Below are 20063 nucleotides of genomic sequence, written 5' to 3'. Positions count from 1 at the left end.
TTTCTGTTTAATATGCACAATATTATCAATTCTGTGCTGCATCCTTGTCACTTTTCGGAGATTTTCGCTGTTTTGATCGTGTTACATTACTTTAAGCCCAGTATACACTGTGCGATTTTAAATAGTCTTTTAGGATTGTTGCTTGCCACACTGTGCGATTAAGATCGTAATTAAGTCCATGTCACACTATATGATCTCAGTTGCCATCAATGTCAGACTGTACGAGTTTAAAGACTTTTAAAAATCGGACGCACGGAAACAAACGCATCCGCAGTTTTATGTCATCGATTGACGACGGCTGGGAAAACACACGCTGAAGCGAAGGCTAACAAACCGAAACAACATCTACTATAGGGCTGGGTATCGATTCAGATGTTCCAGAACGATTCAATTTCGATTCACAAGCTATCAAATCGATTCGATTCCGATTCTCGATTAAATTTTCGATTCCGGTTCTCGGGATGCTTCCATACCTCTTATTTTTTATGTTAAGGGGCCATCAACGTCAATGAAGCACCTAAAACCACCATTTTAAGCACTGAATGAAAGAGTGACAGGCTCCTTGGTAACATCGTGCAAGGCAAAAAAGAGGGTGACATCTAGTGAAGAAGACTAGTAATTTGATTAACATTAATCTTACGTTCATTGTTTGCAGGAAAAAATATGCGGGGAAAAAATCGATTCTGCTCTTTGAGAATCTATTCTGAATCGACCACGTATAATAAAACGATTAATCTTAATTTCTGACACTGCTAGAATTTTGTCGGAGGATAATTTTGATCGCAACGGTCATTAATCGGCTGTCTGTGAACATGTCAACCTAGCGTTCAAAGACGGCAGATTTTAGCCTGGGATTCCAGAAATCGTTTAGGATTTCAAAATTTGTCTTAGCTTAAGTCATTTTCGTTGTTTTTATACTTAATGGATTTAAAATTACATACATTTTATAGGATAATGCAGTTGTTGTGCAAAATGCATTAATGACATAGTTAAACAAGTCATTTATTAAAACTTAAACATGCAGTTTCAGATGCAAATATGATACCAATATGTCATTATTTCGATTAAATAGTATTTGATATGAAAGTTAGTCAACACATTTATTTTGGAGGTTTTTGCAGGAAAGCAGGGGTGTTCAGATAGTTAGAAATGTTAGAAAATAAGTGCCATTCTCGATCAAATTTTCGATTCCGGTTCTCGGGATGCTTCCATACCTCTTATTTTTTATGTTAAGGGGCCATCAACGTCGATGAAGCACCTTAAACCACCATTTTAAGCACTGAATGAAAGAGTGACAGGCTCCTTGGTAACATCGTGCAAGGCAAAAAAGAGGGTGACATCTAGTGAAGAAGACTAGTAATTTGATTAACATTAATCTTACGTTCAATGTTTGCAGGAAAAAATATGCGGGGAAAAAATAAATTCTGCTCTTTGAGAATCTATTCTGAATCGACCACGTATAATAAAACGATTAATCGAAAAATCGTATCTCTAAATTTCTGACACTGCTAGAATTTTGTCGGAGGATAATTTTGATCGCAACGGTCATTAATCGGCTGTCTGTGAACATGTCAACCTAGCGATCAAAGACGGCAGATTTTAGCCTGGGATTCCAGAAATCGTTTAGGATTTCAAAATTTGTCTTAGCTTAAAGCAACACTATGTAATTTTTTTACCTTTAAATAAAGTCTCTTAAATTATTTCAGTGATAGAACAACTTTTAACTGGACAAATTGTACTGTTGCTGCAACCTGAGCAGCCTCCTAGCTGCTACAAGCACACTCTGAAAGTGGCGGTGGAGGGTAGGAAACACAGCCCCGCCCCTCCCCCTGCCTGCAGAAGAGTGTCTGATACCAGGCACTGTTGCGCTTTTCAACCACATGGGGGAGCTGTAAGTCATTTTTAAAATGGAAACTACATAGTGTTGCTTTAAGTCATTTTCGTTGTTTTTATACTTAATGGATTTAAAATTACATACATTTTATAGGATAATGCAGTTGTTGTGCAAAATGCATTAATGACATAGTTAAACAAGTCATTTATTAAAACTTAAACATGCAGTTTCAGATGCAAATATGATACCAATATGTCATTATTTCGATTAAATAGTATTTGATATGAAAGTAAGTCAACACTTTTATTTTGGAGGTTTTTGCACGAAAGCAGGGGTGTTCAGATAGTTAGAAATGTTAGAAAATAAGTGCCATGGAAAGCTCTATAATATTTAGTTTGATGTCTGTGTATGCACAAATTTCTGTGAGCTGTGCACACTGTGGCTCCTTAAAAAAATTGGTGCATAAAGAAAAGCATTTGACAGCTTTCATACTTTTATTTTAAGTGTGGCTTTCTCAAGGAACACAGATGCTGATTAAGAAAATGTAACAATTGAATGCATTGCAAGTCACTTTAGATCAAAGTGTCAAATGCATAAATGTTATTGTGAAGCAATGCTCTACCAAGTGATACATCTCTTCTCTGGGTGAGATGTATACAATGGCACAGAGCGAAACAGGAAGTTTTGTCCTAATGTGACCCATTAGTGCAACGATTGTGTGGTATTTGGTGATGATGGTTCAGTCTGGGTGTTGGGGAACAGAGAGGACAGAGCAGCTGGGAGTGCAGGAGACTAAACCCACTGTCATGTGCTATAATAGAGTTAGAGACAAACACTGTCACATACAGGCCTGTAAATGACTGCTTATTGGGGCTGCGAGGGTGTTAGAGAAAAGACATTTATCACAAGAGCAAGCATCTATATAGATTTGATATATAGTCCTCAGAAAATGTTTCTCAGCAAATTAACATTTTCTATAGCAAGTGTTACTATTATAAACCATTTAGCAAACTATGTGGGTCAATTGAATAAATTGCTACTGAACAATTTTCTTTTTTTTTTAAATCAGGAAAAATACAGTGGTCCAATTTGTTTTTTCTTGGACTCCTTGAACTTCCAAAAATCATTTAAATCTTGAGTCTTGTTTTACATTTACACTTTTAAAAATAAAAATGCTGGAAAGGTCTTCACAGCGATCCCATAAAAGAACCATTTTTGGTGTCCAAAGAACCAATCTGTCAAACAAACATTACTTCATACCTTTTTTACCACAAATGACCTTCACTAGCCCCTAAGAAGCCCCTAAGAAGAGAACCGTTTAGAGACAAGCAAGTACCCGATAGGAAGCAGCTTGTACAGTCCTGTTATCAGACAGCCACAGTAAGTAGTACGCTGGTTATCAATACTCTGAAGTCACCCCCAATACTGCCCAACTGGTAGTGATGTAAACGTAATATGCTTCATTTGCGTTCACAAAAGCTTTGTTTTGTTTGATTTGACACTTTTTGAGTGATATTAACAAACCATTAGCAATTTACTTGTCTCTATGTTTGTCTGTGCGTTTTATGAGCATGCAAAAGTATGTTTTGCAGGTTTTTGCTGCACTGTTGACACTTCAAAGAACAAGACCCGAGCAACATGCCAAAGTCTAACCACAGAGCCAAGTCAGGCTTAGACGATTCATACACATTGTTGCATGACATGTATAAACAACACGCACACAAACACTGATAACATCCTGCAGTTGTGGTAGTTATGGCACGGATCAATGCAATATAAGTGACACCCGGATGAATAAATTGATTCTTCATCCTGACAAAACAACGCTTTTTGATCACATGAGATGTTAAAATGACCAAAAGGGGCTTATGGGAAATATGTCAAAGTGAAAGCGAGGCCATGAAATTAAAAAGTAATACTTAACCTTCTGTCGTTTCTAACTCGTATGGCTTTTATTTCTTTAATGGAACAAAAACCTAGCAAAAGCAGATTTTTTTCTATATGATAAACATGGAAGGGAATGGAAAAACGTTTTTATGTTATGTTAGATAATTTCCTCTAAAATATGTTGGGTTAGTAAATGATTACACAGTTTTTATTTTTGGATGAACTATTGCTTTAACACCATGTGATTTTCTGGAATTCAGAACATCTGTCAGTCGCTGGTAGAGTTTGTGTTTCCAATGAAGTATAATCTTTGTGCAAATTGCTGTTCTGGAGAATACCACACAGAGATAAACAGACACGGCTAATACGCCAAAGTCCTTACAGTCGAGCGCTTCTTCATGCACATACATCCCTCATGTGTTTGTGTGTGGCCGACCTTTATAACCCTTGGACAACTCTGGAATATTTTTGGACTCATGTTTTGAAGGGGACATATCTGGATTTTCCTAACTCTATTCATGCTTTTTTGACATGAACTGCTTGAAATCTAATATTCATAAACTCCTTCCTAGAAAAAATTATTTAAAGGTCACGTTCTTTCTGCTTTTTGAAGCTTTGATTGTGTTTACAGTGGGCAATGTACACATGTTTCTTGGTATTTTTCAAACACATTTACTTATCTGTATAGCGCTGTTTTCACTGTCCTAAAAATGGCCTGATGTCTTCCTTGTTCTATGAAGTCCCTCCTTCAGAAATACGTAACGAGTTCTGATTGTGTAGTTTGTTGTGATTCGACAGCAGCTTAGCTTAGCAGAGCCCTTTGAGCTTAGCTGGCGACTGACGTATTCTTGTGGGCGGAGTTTAGTCAAAAACGGTTTTATTGACATCATTCAACCAGGAAGTAGAGGGCTGTAGTCGAAACCGGTCATTCACTGTAGGGTTTGAAAGGGGAATTCTGTTAAAGAAAATATATCGCCTGGCAGTGAACTTTAAGCTTTATCATTTTGCAGATATTATTTATGCTCTAACAGCAACATTACACACTAACTAGGGTTTGAAAAATGGGATCACAAAGAACGTGACCTTTAAAGGTAAACTGCCGAAACCAACCATGGGTTTAAAGTCCATGTAAAGTCGTTTCAGGAAACTGTTTTTAAACACATTAAAATGTTACGAATGAAACACTTTGCAAAGACTGTGAACAATGTAGTACTAAATTGTGGAGTTACACCATTAAACAGTTTTTTAGGATCGATGACGCTTTGAAACCATTGAGTATGACCTGTGGCCGGTTGCATAAACATAGCCGTGACATTAAGACTGCGTCTTATGAATGATTCTGACTAACTAGCAATTAGTTAGGGCCAATCAGTCTAACTATATGGATTTAAATTAGACTAATGTACCTTTCTATGTAACATACTTAAAACAGTTATGATCAGTCTTGAAGAAAAAAAATCATGACTAACTTTTAAGACTAGTCTTAAAGTTTTATGCAACCGGCCACTGCTCCTAAAACAAATGCGGAAATCTATTCAGTTTGTAGCGGTGTTTGAACGTTGAAAGAGACGGCAGCTTTCCTGCGAGTGGGCGTGGTTTCAGCGCTGACAGGGGACACGGCCCCACGCTTGAAAGCAGAGAATCCTGGCTGTTTTTCCAAGATTTCCATAACTTGGCATTTTTTTGTTAATTATTCAAATTTGGCTGGGTGGTTAATATGAAATTTTTTGTGGTGTCACATAGGCATGGGCCGATTACCGGTTTCAAGGTATACCGAGGTTTAAAACAGTCAAGGTTTCAAAACCACTAAAATGTTCTGTGATACCGTCTCCAAGGTATGAGCTGTGCTTATACAAAATTCATTAAATCATGTGATTGATTTGATGTTTACATTTAATATACATTACGAAAATATTATATGTGTTGAAAGCATATTATAATTTAAAGGCTTTATTGTACCTGGCTTTTGAAAATAACACATTTTAGTGTTGCAATGGCAAAACCGCAACACCGTGAAACCGTGGTATTTTTGCTAAAGGTTATCATACCGCCAGAATCTTATACCGGCCCATGCCTAGTGTCACAACCTGAGAACACATTTAATATCGAACTTTACATCCCAGCATTCTTAACAGTGTACTATGAGTGGATGTCAGGGTGTTCAAGAGAGGTACAAAAGTGCAAAATATTTTCCCTTTAAGTTCAAACATGACATCAAAATATTGAGAACAATTTGAATATACTGTTTCACTGAGAAATTTGTCAAGTACTTGAAGAAAACCACTGAGAGAAACACAGAAGTAAAATAAGCTGCAACGCTGTTTCATGTTGTCTTTGAAGCAGGAAAAAGCAGCGATGTGGAGAAAGATCTAAAAACAAAGACTGGCATCCCGCCAGGCACTGACGGTAGTGATAAGTGAACAACATATATAACATATTAATACCTCTGCAAAAGCCATAAACTATGAGTAATCAGATCGCAGAACCAGCTGACATTTTCTGTGAAAGCAAGAATTGAATTATAGGCCTGGACAGAATGAAAAGAACAACATGTACACACACATAGCGTACAACAATAAGTTTGAATATAATGTAATCCATGACTCCATCAGAGTCTGTCTAGGTGGATTAATTGGTTGTGGCTTTAAGATGATGTATGAGTTTATACACAAAACATAGATTTTCATTTCCTTTATGACCTTTGTGAAAGACAAATTAAATGACAGAGCTCTTGTATTAGCGTTTACATTTTTTTTCCTTAATTGCCTTTACAAAACATTTTTCTGCCCTCAGGGATTTAAAAAATATAGATAATTATAGAAAATTTTATATTATATATTAAATAGTTTAATTTTACAGTTATACCCAGGTGAAAAAATAGTACACTTCCATAGTGTACTTAAAGTGCTTTATTTTCACACACTAATTTTGTACTTGATATATCTTTAGTACTTTTTAAGATGTTCTTAAAATTATCTAAGTGTACTTCACTGTGCTATTTTGAGACACCATGAATATGAACTAAAATGCACTTTTAACATACTATCTCTGTATTAAAAAATCTATTTAGTTAACACATGTATTAAACTTGAACTCAACTTTCATACAAAGATGGGTTCAAGTTTACTACAAGTGGTACCTAAATACATTTTTTAATACATTTTATCACATTTTAGTTCATATTTATGGTGTCTCAAAATAGCACAGTGAAGTACACTTAGATGATCTTAAAAACATCTTAAGAAGTACTTAAGTCGAATTTTTTGTATATTAAGTGCATAAATAAAGCACTTTAAGTACACTATGGATAATTTTTTTAACCTGGGTATCTCTTAATTAGCTTTTGATTCAGTTTTAAAATAATAATAAGTGTACATGAATCTATAAGTGTACCAAGGAGTTAAACCTCTGACTCTAAGGGTCATTACAGTGTGTGGTTAAACCATAATCAGTTTGCTTATGCAAAGCCAAACATCATCACCTCCCTATACCAAGAATCTACCCTATATCTCTTGAGTTCTCAGAAGATATAGGAGGAACCCACCATCATCATGCTAAGTGTATAAAATAGCAGGACCAAAATCTCTTACAGTTCATACCTTGACCAATATATGATGTAAATAAAAGTTATGGATAAATCCAACCTGATCTCTTTCAAATCTATAAAAGTATCTATCTGTCATGTTTTTAACTGTAAAAAGTAGGCAGACAGAATTTACTGTATTGAAAAAAATTCACTTGTTCTGTTTTTTTTGTGTGGCACTATTATTTTGGTGGCTTTGTATTGTTGTAAATCTATTACCACTAAAGTATATACTGTATCTATGACAGGCCATGTGATTCGCTTCATGCACGGGCAAACACGAGGACGTACCCATCTGAGATTCTCAAACAGACAAACATGCATATTTACAAACGCACATTAAAACAGATCCGAGCAGGGGCGTCTCTCTAAATCAAATCACATTAAAGTGCTAAGGAAGCAGTCAGATGCGATCACTCCTCCAGCAGGCCAATGGCAAATCCATGAAGAACTGTTTCCAAAACATGTTTGTTTCTGAGCGCTGACTGCATGGCGGACAACAGGGCAATAAGAGAGAATCACCAATGACACCAGTGAAGGACACACACAAACACACACACACACACACACACACACACACACACACACACACACACACACACACACACACACACACACACACACACACACACACACACACAGTCCATGTGTCTGATTGTGATAAGCTTTCAACCCAACCATCTTCTGCTTTCTCTTCAGCATCAAGCTATTGTGAGTCTATCCCTACCTCTCAAATGAGTTCAGGCACATGGCTTTAACACCGACAGCCGCATGAGGCATTTCAGACCACAGTGCCAAATTGCCCCTCACGTTAACATCACACCCCATAAACACCTTAAAGGAACAGTTCACCCTAAAATGAAAATGTTCAAAACACTTGAAGATAGGTGATGTAATGTTTGCAATGCTTTTTGTACATTAAAAGCAGAATGTGAAAAGGGGCAAGTAATATCTTAAGACAAAAAGTCTTTGTGCCCAATACCATAACAAAATGTAAATGTTATGGTGTGTGCTTTATCTTGTTTTTATACCACGGGCCTGTTGAATGCTGTATTCTGATTGGCTGAGAAATATTCCATGGATGTTGATTATTTTTCAATAACCTAACCTTCAAAATCTCCTAAAAATATGCACCAGGTCAATATTTTTGGTAACCGTGGTATAAGCGGAATAATGGACTCCGGTCCTTTGAATTATTCGAAAATAATTGGGTGTGCATTACTTTCTTATTATTAAACAGCCTGTCATCAATTATTCCTTACTTAACCTGTTTATTTGTTGTATAGCACTTTTTTAACAATTTTGCATTGTTGCAGAATAGCTTTACAATTAATACATACTGTAATAGTAAATACAGAGATGTAAGGAAAGTATACACGTATAATGAGTAGATATTTGGACAAAATATATATATTTGCGATAATAACTATGCTGGTTTGCATTGGAACTTAACACACACATGCATGGAAAACTACTAAAATCAGATTTTAAATAACAGGAAGGTCAGAAGAGGATGACAGAATTTAAATTTTTGGGTGAACTGTGCCTTTAACCTCCAAAACTAATCCTCGACAAACTTCTGCCTCTCTCCGTCTGCTCTTTTTAAACGTGACAGAAAAGCTCTGTTATATACCACAAACACGTGACATTCTTACAGTTTCTGCAGGCAAAAAGGGGACACACGTATACTTTATTGTCGAGACCTGTGTTGTCTCCGAACCTCGTTGAGAGCAAGAGGTAATAATGTCCCCACGGCACCGTACCAAAGAGATTCATGGATTGAGACATTCTGGCGTCCAATCCTCAAAGAGAAAAGCCTCTAATCTAGTCAGCCTACCCGAGCCACCAAAGGCAAAGCACAACAGGACACATGAAAGAGGACGTCCACAAGGGAATAAATCTATACATACTCTCTATACATGTTGTATCAAGTATGACGGCACAAGCATATTTCAGTCACAGACAGATCCATCGCCTTGACCTCTCAGTCTCTCTCTCCCTCCCTAGTGCCGTCAATGCCTCTTGTTTGCAAGGTAAAAACAACAATCCCTAAAACGTCAAAGGCCATGCTTTCATAGCAAAAGGTCAGCGGTTGGCCTTTCCTGGAGACAGTGATAGAGCGAGATATAAAGAGAAAAGGGAGAGACAGATTTTCCAGGCTCTGCTTGCTGATCTGACGGGTTATGGGATACACCGAGGGGAGGGCAGGCCTGTATGTGTCATTGATCTTGACTCGGGGCTTCTCACACACACAAAGGTTACAGCCTACGCACAACTAAACCTCGCCAACAACCCACCAGCACCCTTTCAATTATTAATCTCCAAGATATGGGCCCTGTAGGATGCACCCCAACAGAGGAGAGGATGGAGGGACGATACCATGTCAACAACCTCCCTGTCTCCGGCTGCCTCTTTTGGGTGTGCGTTGAGCGATGGGTTGGTTCAGAGCGCGGTCAGAGAGAGCATATGGAGCAAAATCCATAGCATACTTCACGCGCCAGAGATTAAGAGATATTTGAACTACAGGTTTTATTTAGTTTTGTGAGATTCTGAAAAACTGACAAACATATATCAGCAAATGCTTAATAATAATAATAATAATAATAATTAGTTACATTTATATAGCGCTTTTCCAGTGCGTAGGGATGCACGGGGCAAAAACTAATACGGGGTTAGTTGTAACACGGACTGTTTACATTGTTGCACAAGGTTGAGTATTTTGGTTCTCCGGTATTTTTTTCACGCTGCCAAAAGATGATCTCCCGCAAATTATTGGAAATGTATAATGTTTTTCAGAGAGTTATTGATGAACGAGTGTTTTGGTGGCATGTAACTAAATGTTTTCATCATATGCTTTTTTCGGTTTCTAAGTTGGGTGTGTAAGATACCAAATCCAATGCTATGTCATATTAATCAGTGTCTTGTTGACTAAAACATAGCATCATTTTGAAATATGTCTGCAGCTCTTGGCAACTTTTTTGGTGGGCTTGAAAATATTTTGACCCCGTGGGGTTAATTGTAACGCTGTGTTACAACTAACCCCTCAGCACTTACGATATGAAAACCGCTAACATTAGCGTAATTCTCGCCGCTGCCAACAAAATAAATGTGCCTGTCTTATCAAAAATCGTGTGTCAAATTTATTTTTGTTCATATCTTTAATATTGATTGAATAAGGTCAAGTCAAAGATTGAAATCATAATGAAATGAATGGCTAAAATCAGACTTTGATGCTCATTATCACAGATTTTTTAAACTGTAGTATGGTTATTACAGACTGGGTCACATATAAAAAATGTTTTGTCATAATTTTGCTGATTTTTCTCACATATTTAGACATTTGTATCTATTGTTGGAAAAGGGCTGGATGAATGAATACAGTGTGGATACCCGTCCATTACAGACAGATATATAAACAATATCCACTTCAAGTATATAGAGAAATTGTATTGAAATATTTGCCTGCAAACTTAATTTTTATCAAGTGTTACAACAAACCCCCTGCCTGTTACAATTAACCCCACCTATGGGGTAAGTTGTAACGTTTGCACTTCTGTCACGTTTGGTGTAATTGTCCAAGAATGGTAAGTAATAGAAAAAAACTTCAAAGGTTCATTTGTAGCAAAGATGTGTGTGTTGCTTGTGTAAAAATATAATTAATAAAACTCAAATATTTTTCGAATGATTGAGCTAAAACCAAAAAGCGTTCCCCTACGTTATGATATTAATCATAATTAAATATATTTATTTATTTAAATATGGTTCAGTGTTAAAAACAGGGCTATGCCAGGTTAACCAGAACTTTTCTTTAACCGATATAGCTTTCTTGACAAAGAGGACCTGTGTGTGTCTGAGCCTGATGGGTTTTCGAGCAGAGCTCATTAAGGGGCAATGGGGCCGCTCATCTCCGGCTCTTAAGAGCGCTGGTCTGTCGGGGCACCAGTGTCCCTCTCTCTCTCTCTCTCTCTATCTCTCCTCAGGGCGCACATTAAAAGTGGGGCAGACTCTCTCTGCTCTGTTCTGGCTGTCTGGGGCTTTGAAGTCCTTTGGTTATCAGCCAAGCGTGTCACGGTACCTGCAGCCATCTGTGAAGAGCCCACAGTCAGGCTGGGCAGCCAAAGCTCACAATGTCTGTGTGTGTATGGAGAGAGATTTACCTGCAGACCTGTTTTGTGCTTTTAATTCACGAAGCACACAAGAACTTGGGAATGAGAGGGTGGGGAGTAGACAATGAAAAGCCTTGAGATTAGAGCGACTGAATTCTTCATTGACAATACAGGTAAATCTCTTTCTTCAAATGCACTTTTCGGTGTACGTCCTTATTTTTCTTTTGACAATCTGCTCTTGAAAAATGCTTATAAAGGACATCTGAGATGAACCTGTGGCCTAGCAATTAATGTGCAATGGGAGTTCCTAAAATCCAGCTAGCAACATCCTGTCCTCTCCACGATTTGAATCAAGGATCAGAGGCCTAAACAAAGCCTAAATAAAGTAGTATATTTAGTTACTAGATCTCTAGTTCCATCCAGATTAAACTTTGTTGCGTCGCATAATGATTCACACATCCTCTGACTCATATTGAATAACTTCTTATCTCAGTATCATGACAGCTGTAAGAAGAAACCTCTCTTGAATTTCCATGCAGGACAACGAGCAGTCATCTATATATGAACTATACCAGCAAAAAGGGGTGTTGAATCAGATTGCACACTACAGCCCTAAAAAGCAGGCCAGGCGTAGCTACGCATTGCCATGCCAAATGCCCAAAGTCATTGGGGTTTCTAGACAACAATAGGATTATATAGGGCGTAAACAACATGCTTCCAACAGGCTGGCATGAACAGAATGGGGAGGGGAAGAGCTTACTGAAAGACCAATAAATATACTGTGAGCTAATTTCCTCCCGTTTTATCCATGTACACTCATGCACACTAATATAACTCATCTTCAGATGGACAAATCAGCATTTAAAAATATAAGATGAGGGGCAGGTCAGGGATTACATGGAGTTTTTTAACTCTAGTAAATCGAAGCTAATACGTTGGGTGCAAACAAAGAACCTTATAACACAAATAGGTCTGAAAAAAGTTTGAATGATTCAATTTACTGATTCAATAAATCAGTGAACAGTTCCTAAACATTTGGAGAAATAAATCTTGCTAACTGTAGTACATCATGTTTTTTTTTGTATATAATAATAAAGACAAACAATACAACTTTGGGTTTTTTTAAGTACATTGATTACAACCAGACTACTCATGATCCAAATTAGGGGTGCACCGATAAATGCCGAAATACACTAATAATACGTGGGTGGTAACTATTCTGAATCACACAGGCGATATTATTCACATCTATTTCATGAACTACGGCTTTTGATCAGTAGTTATAAGTTGTTTATAACATGCATTTGAAAAAGCAACACTCGTTAAACAGAATCATTACATATTCTTTATTATCATGAAAATACCAGGTTTGAAAAACAGCAATATAAATATATCCTTAAGCCATTTCCTGGATATGCGTGTCATAGGCTGTTTCTCAATATGCGTTCTTCAGCGATCTTGCGTCCTTGTGTCCTCGCTCTACGTCATCATTAACAGTCGAAGTTCAATTCCAATTCTCAAGAACTCAAGTACAGAGGACACATGAAAATACCCGGATGAGTTCTTGATATTGAGGATGCATCGAGTGCAGACTTGCGCATTGAAATCTCGGGAGGGTCACGTGACCAGCAGGAAGATCGCACACATCTAAATTCTCACAGGTGCGTTCTGTGTTATCGTGACCTTTTGAGTTCGTTCTTCCAAGGTCACCTGGCAAGACCAGTCTCAACGAGAATGCAAGTCCATTCTTTGCGCATATTGAGTTTCTGCATGAGAGCGCCCTCTAGCTTTTGGATGTAGCGGTATTTCAACGTAATTCAATGAGAAGCATAGCAAGCATCATCGGCCAATATATCGGTGCACCCCTAATCCTAATATGAAGCTACACACAAAAAAATATAATAATATAGCGATTATTATGCTATATTATCCATAACTTTTCTGCAAAATGTAAAATAGCGATGAGAATGGTGCCACACCAATCATTACAAATTTATCTTTTTATCAATAACAAAACCTTCCATTTTCTTATTGTTTTTTTTTTCATGTGCAGGGTTTCCCTCAGCACTTTTTAGTTTGGGCGGCCCACCTAAGCTGGGATATCCTACCACCTTAACTAGGTCGTCCAAAAAAAAAAAAAAATGCTGCACAAAAGGCTGTCAAGTGCATTTCGGAGAACAGCGTGGACGCGCTTCACACCGCGAGCGGGCACGCGCCACATGGCCGAAATGAGAGAAAGACATGGTCCGTCACTGTCTGGAGGAAAACTAGCCTGTTGATAAAACATTTAATTAATTAATAATCTAGTATGTGTTCATTTTCTGTCATAGTTTCTTCAAAATTAAGTTTAATTTGAGTGTTTTAAATAAAAATATTTTCATCATGCCGCGTACCTTTTGATTGCCACGCCCCCGGCCCGCCCACCGGCACAACCCTACCACCTTAACTAACACATTTTCTGCAGGAAACACTGATGTGTTTAATGATTTTACAAAACTTTCACAAGCCGAAGCCACCAGATGTAACTGTTGATGCGTAGATCTATGGCCAAAAATATACTCTGCAATAAAATACAGTAAGGTAATAATCTTTTAGTTAATAATCTTAAAGTGAAGATAAATTTATATAAACCATTTTCATTGTTTTACCTACATTGTTGAGAAGTTACGAGGGATAATGATCATCAGACACAATATATTCTTGAAATATCTTGAAAACTTTTGCCAACAAGCACCTTTATCACCTGTTCTCTAAATCATCTAATTGAAATATATTATAAATGTCATTTTAAAATTATTTAAAAGAATTAACAAATTTTATCTCAGACGTTACAAATACATGCAAATTAGTCAACTTGTAAAATAAAAAATTACAATGAGATTGTTAAAGATTGTGTAAATTCACTGTTAGCCCTAAAAACTTGAGTATTCATTCAGAAACTCTGATTGATTCAGCAAGTGAGCAATTTTAGAAAAATTATTCGCTTGTGACTCATTTTAATAAAACTATTAAAAATGATTCTTAAAAAAATAATATTATTTCTGAACGCATTCCATTCACATGATAGAAGATTGCAGATGTTCTGCATTTGATTCTAGCATTTCTTTCTTAGAACCGGTGCTTAATAAAAAAAGAAGAGTTTTTTAAATTCCCAACCCAAGTAACCAACCAATTCATCTTCACAGCAGTAGTGTGTTTTACTGGAATTAATAACTGTAGCCCTGAGATATGAATGAACCGCATTGCACAATAGCAGCTGAATTCCATCAGTCAGTGGCTGGTGATATGAACCCTGGTGCCTGTAACCATAGGTGTGAAGGCGAAATGAATGGTGTCCTTCATGAAGGAGTAATTGCCATGTGATTACAGCCCCGCAAATCCAGCGACTGTGAAAAAAGCCCCCCTTTCATTTCCCTTTGTTGGTGGAAGAATGCAACCGAGAGAGACCCCAGTGTGAACTGATCCTCTCATATCTGATCAAAGGAAACATGCCAGGCGGACCCCCACCCTTTACAAAAAATGCACACCAAGCCCGCCGGATCAAAAACAGACCTGTTTGTGGTGATTAAAAAAAAATTGCAAGCTTCCCTCATCCGATTCCTGTATTTCTTTTTTTTCATCGCCGCATATTTACCTCACTAAATGACAGTATGTTGACACAGCCTAGCAACTAAATGCAAAACCTTTTGTTTACGGAGTAAACATGCCACGTTTCCCATAATGCCTGAGTGCTGCACGATAAGTGTGGGAGTAGTAAGGTATGACACTCAGCATTGTCTAATAATGCCCTTGGTGCTGCATCACATCTGATGGCCGCGCTGTGAAGTAAACAAAAGAGGCTTGCAGCTGGATTCTTCAGTCTTCCTGCAAGGCTGCAAATCAATTGTGAACTCACCTACCCCCAAAAGTGCATGTGGCGAGAGCTCTCGGGCTAACGTTATTGGCATCTCTCTCCTTGAAACCTTATAGCAGCCTAATATCTGCTAAGCATACCGCAATGACCAAAAGAGAACAGCAAATTGGCCATTTAAACTGGGAATTAAAGTTCCATAACAAATTAATGAGTTCAAAGCAAAGCATATGGGCAAATCACAATGCAGTACAAAAATGATAAAATCCCATAATTCAGGTCACGAGCAATTCAATAACATAGGCTACCACCTTTCCCATGCACTTTTAATTCGTGTCAGTAGCCCCATTAACTAACCCACAATTCGGTTCCCCTGGGTACCACAAGCACACCTGTGAGCGATTTCCTCAACGAAGTTTTTGTGATCTCAAATGTCCCTCAGGCTTCAAAAAGGCATATGATGTGGACAGATTAATCACATTCTGTAAGGGCTGTGGTTCCTTTATTGACCCACGGTCAGGCCAAAATACCTTTAAGGGCTTCTACGAGAATAATGGACTGGAAACTTTTATTTCTGAAAGTGACACAGACCAAGCCACTGTTTATTATCGATAATGGATGGCAAACAGAATCAAGCATTTCTGCCAAAGAGAGACTGGTGCGACAATGCCTCAAGAACGCTCGCAAAGCATTTCCTTTCAACCAAGGGGGCAACAATGCAAAGTCAGCCTGGGCTAATGAACTCAGAATTTATAGATTTTCCTGCAATTCTCTGCAGTGCCGGACTGGCATTGACCTTGGATGTTGGGTTAAGATCATCAGTTATAATCAGACACATCAACTACCACAAAACAGTGACGGCTTAGAAAAGTTGCGTTATGAAATTTATGACACGGACGGCTAACTTAGTGGAGACTAACCTCAAACTCTGGTTAAAGTTTTTCCAACAGATTTGCCTTGCGATATTTTCTAAATGTTGATTGAAAGCTATTGCCAAAACACAGCGTTTCCATTAACCGATGTTATGTGACTGAAACACAATTTTTTCCTCTCTCGTCATGGCAAGTCATGGCAACAGAAGTTGTTAAGTTTGCATATACGCAGCAAACTTGTTTTTATTCTGAGATGCAGGCATGTAATCAGAGCGTTAAAGAGTAGAGCCCGACCGATATATCGGCAGGCCGATATTATCGGCCAATATTAGGCATTTTCCAAACTATCGGTATCGGCATTCATAATGGCCGATAAATGAATATTTTTAAAAAAACGAACGAAACAGCCTTTATTAGATTTCCTCACTGTTGGTGTTTTTGACAGAGCGCTCTGAACCAGTAGCTGCTGGTGGGGTCCAGATTTAGGCGTCTAGCCACTGCCTGAGTCAAGTGATCAGCAATTTATATTTTGCTGTTGTTGTTATTTATCAGAACTTAACAGAATTTGTCTCCAGTCCTATTCAAAGTTATATTTATGAACCAAGTCTTTTAAAACTGGTAACTTTATTTGGTTGTTGTTGGTTTTGTGTTTTTGTTCAAAGCCCTTTATGTTTCATATCTTAAGTTTGTATTTTCATACATTTTATTTATCAGAACTTTAATATTTTGATGTTCCTCGGTTTTAAAATGCATTATCATATTATTTTAGTTAAAATTCATAAATAACTACAAATAACTAATGTTAGGGAAATCTGTTAATGTTTTGTTGCGCGTTTCTGAAATAAAAAGAATTAAAAATATCGGCCGATATATCGGAATATCGGATTTTAAAACCAACAAACATTTGTATCAGTATCGACCTTCAAAATCCTTTATCGGTCGGGCTCTATTAAAGAGCACCTATTTCATTGTTAAAAAACAACGTTTTTTGTATATTTGGTACAAAATACAATGTGTTTGCGTTGATAATGGTTAAAAAAACACATTATTTTCCACATACCGTACATTTTTGTAGCTCCAGATTTCCCTGTCTTCCTGAAACACATGGATTTTGTACAAAACTGTCCCTGATTGGCCAGCTAAGCTGTACGTTGTGATTGGTCTAAATACCTCTAACATCAGCCGGAAATGTGATGCTCCTTACCATGTTTGAAAGATTTGGTTGCTAACACAAGTTAACTTACTGGCTGTGAATCCAAGCGGGAGAAATTATGATAATGTCGTTCTTCCCTACATCATAAATCCCAGGACGTAAACTGTTGCCTACAATCCGTGTGTTTGTTGTAGTCCAAGAAAGAGATTTAGGTTTTTTACTCGTGTCATCGTTTACTTTGGGGTATGTCCATTTTGCATATCGGTACTAATACACACTTACACATCAAAGAAAATGTAAAATTGTGAATCGGACCATTGGTGCTCTTTAAGGACAAGGAAAGCCATTTATACCTCCACGTACGAGCCATTTCTGAGAGGTTATAGAAGGCGATTTCAATTTTAAAGAACCATTATGTGACTTTTACATATGTCTGAACCTGTTTCTATTGCAGTTTTACAATATTCCGTTTAATTCAAATTACCTGAAAACCCAGCTTGTCTGAACGTAAACAGTTTTGTGCAATATATGAGAGTTTTTGCAGAATTGACATGTTTCCATTTGCCATGTTTTCAATTTCAATTTGCATAATTTGAAAGTAATGGAAACGCAACTTTTGACTGTTTCATTTTGAACTTCTTTATGTTAAGTAAGTAAAATGGGTTGCAAATTACAATTGTTGTCCTGGTCCTTACATCATGCATTTATCAACATGTTGTCAACCAGGTACCAAGACTCCTCTGGCCCCAGATTACTCTTTCGTAGGGGATCTGGACATCACTCCACAAAGACACATCAGTGCAACAACAAAGAGCTCTCACTATGACTGGGTTTACAAATGTCTCCATGGACGGTCCGTACCCTAAACTGGAGCAGTAACAGATATTTATTTACAAGCTGATTTTACTGGTTTGAAATAGCCAAACAACGCACATGCCTTAACTACACGATACTCACATCCGACAGGCATGCGAAGAGCAGGGGAGTCCACAAATAAATGCTAAACGAGCACGGCCAGCAGTCATAAAATCTGCTCAAGCTTTAATCTGTTTTTAATGTGTGTTCAAGGAGAAGTGATAGCTCAAGCAAATAAAGCCATGAGAAAAGACAAGCTTAACAATTATTATACATTACGACTTCAGTTGCATGTACAAATATGCAGAATCTTTTAAACAGTAAGCAAAAAGTTCCCCAACAGAAATGGAAAAGAGAGAGATTGGCATGCTTTATTTTGGCTTCTTTTAACATCTTATATGATCTGACTGAATAGAAAGGTTAAAGACCTGCTGATTGTCTCTTTAACTAGCTGTGACGATTTTGTTTGTGATCATGGCACTGTCAAGGCCTCCCTTAGGAGATGCTATTTACACAACAGCCAGATCAAATCTCCAGAGTGTCATGATGGGTGAACCAAGTCTCAAGAGACTTCAGATCTACCACAAGGTGACCTCAAGGGGCCACAAGAAAGAAAAATATCCATTTATATATCTAGTTAGCTATCCATCTATTTATCCATCTATACAGACAGACAAATCTTGCATAATGTATAAATCATGTAATAGTACGTAATAAAGGTGTTACAAACAGTTTGCAAGTCAAACAAGTTACAACTTGCTTAAACTAGAGTTTATAATGCAATTGTAAAGTTAATTCACCAAATTCAATACTGTTTGCAGAACAAACAGTTTGGTCTTTGCTATATGACCAGCAGAGGGTGCAAAGATAATCAATCAGAGATATAAATCTGAATTGACAGAAAATAAGCTGACCTTTATTATAGCTATGTATTTAATAAACAAGTGCAGTTCTGCAACTCTCGCAGGGTGACATAACACAGCATTTATAGAGCATTTTTTTACTTTCATACATTATAAACATAAGCTAATTTTAACAAAATTTAAATACACAAGAGCTAACTCCATAGACAACATTTTGAGCAAACACACACACACTGACCTGCAGCACACCAATGATAGCTAAAAATACAGTCTAGGTAAGCAGCTTAGGAGGTTTTGAGAGACAGCCATAAGTGTCTGACCTCTCAGGAGAAGAAAAACAGCTATTTGGGCTGCTTATAAATCAATTTTATTACGCACACGCAACAAAAATACCACTAAGCAAATAACACTTATTCTGCTATAAAGGCACAACATTGTTTATATTCTCCATGGTCAATTTCTGCACAAGTGTTAGTCACCTTACCACTGCAGTGTATTCACATAATAAACCACTCCAGTATTCATTTAGTCTCGATTACAACAAACATTTAAGCTTTTAAACTGTGCAATATTATCAGTGTAACAAGAACTAACAATAATACAACAGTTAGTGCACGTAACTGCTAATTTTACAGGCATAACTGTTTATTTGCAGACCTGTCACCTATGCACTTTTCTCTCTGTTTTCTCTACTGTCTAAATATTTATTTTAACAAAGATAAGTTATACGATCATAGAGAATTTCGGCAACAAACAATAGATTATCAAATGTGATATTGTATAATGAAATACTATAATAATAAACATTAAATGCAAATGTAAAACATTAAGGGAGAATACAGCATTACGTGATCAAGCAGGTTGACAATACATTACAGTCATTATTCATAACTGGACGAATTCAACAACAACCAAATAATAGATTAACTCAAAATTGCTATTATTTTGCAAATGCATCCTTTTTAAAATAACAGATTGTCAATGAAGCTCATGAGCATGGTCCCTCTGCTGAGAGAGAGTGAATAATGCAAGTAAATCATGCGCAGGTTTTGGCATTAAT

At 37.2% G+C, this 20063-nt stretch overlaps 1 protein-coding gene across 2 annotated transcripts in view; it reads right to left on the bottom strand.

The window, feature by feature from the left end:
- Window positions 1-20063, bottom strand: part of hipk2 (homeodomain interacting protein kinase 2) — a 120069-nt gene that overhangs the window by 99556 nt on the left and 450 nt on the right. The window lies entirely within an intron of this gene.

Source organism: Paramisgurnus dabryanus, chromosome 9 (genome assembly GCF_030506205.2).
Source record: "Paramisgurnus dabryanus chromosome 9, PD_genome_1.1, whole genome shotgun sequence".
Classification (NCBI taxonomy): domain Eukaryota; kingdom Metazoa; phylum Chordata; class Actinopteri; order Cypriniformes; family Cobitidae; genus Paramisgurnus; species Paramisgurnus dabryanus.
The sequence above is the reverse complement of the archived record's forward strand: the minus strand, read 5'-3'. Positions and strand labels throughout refer to the sequence as shown.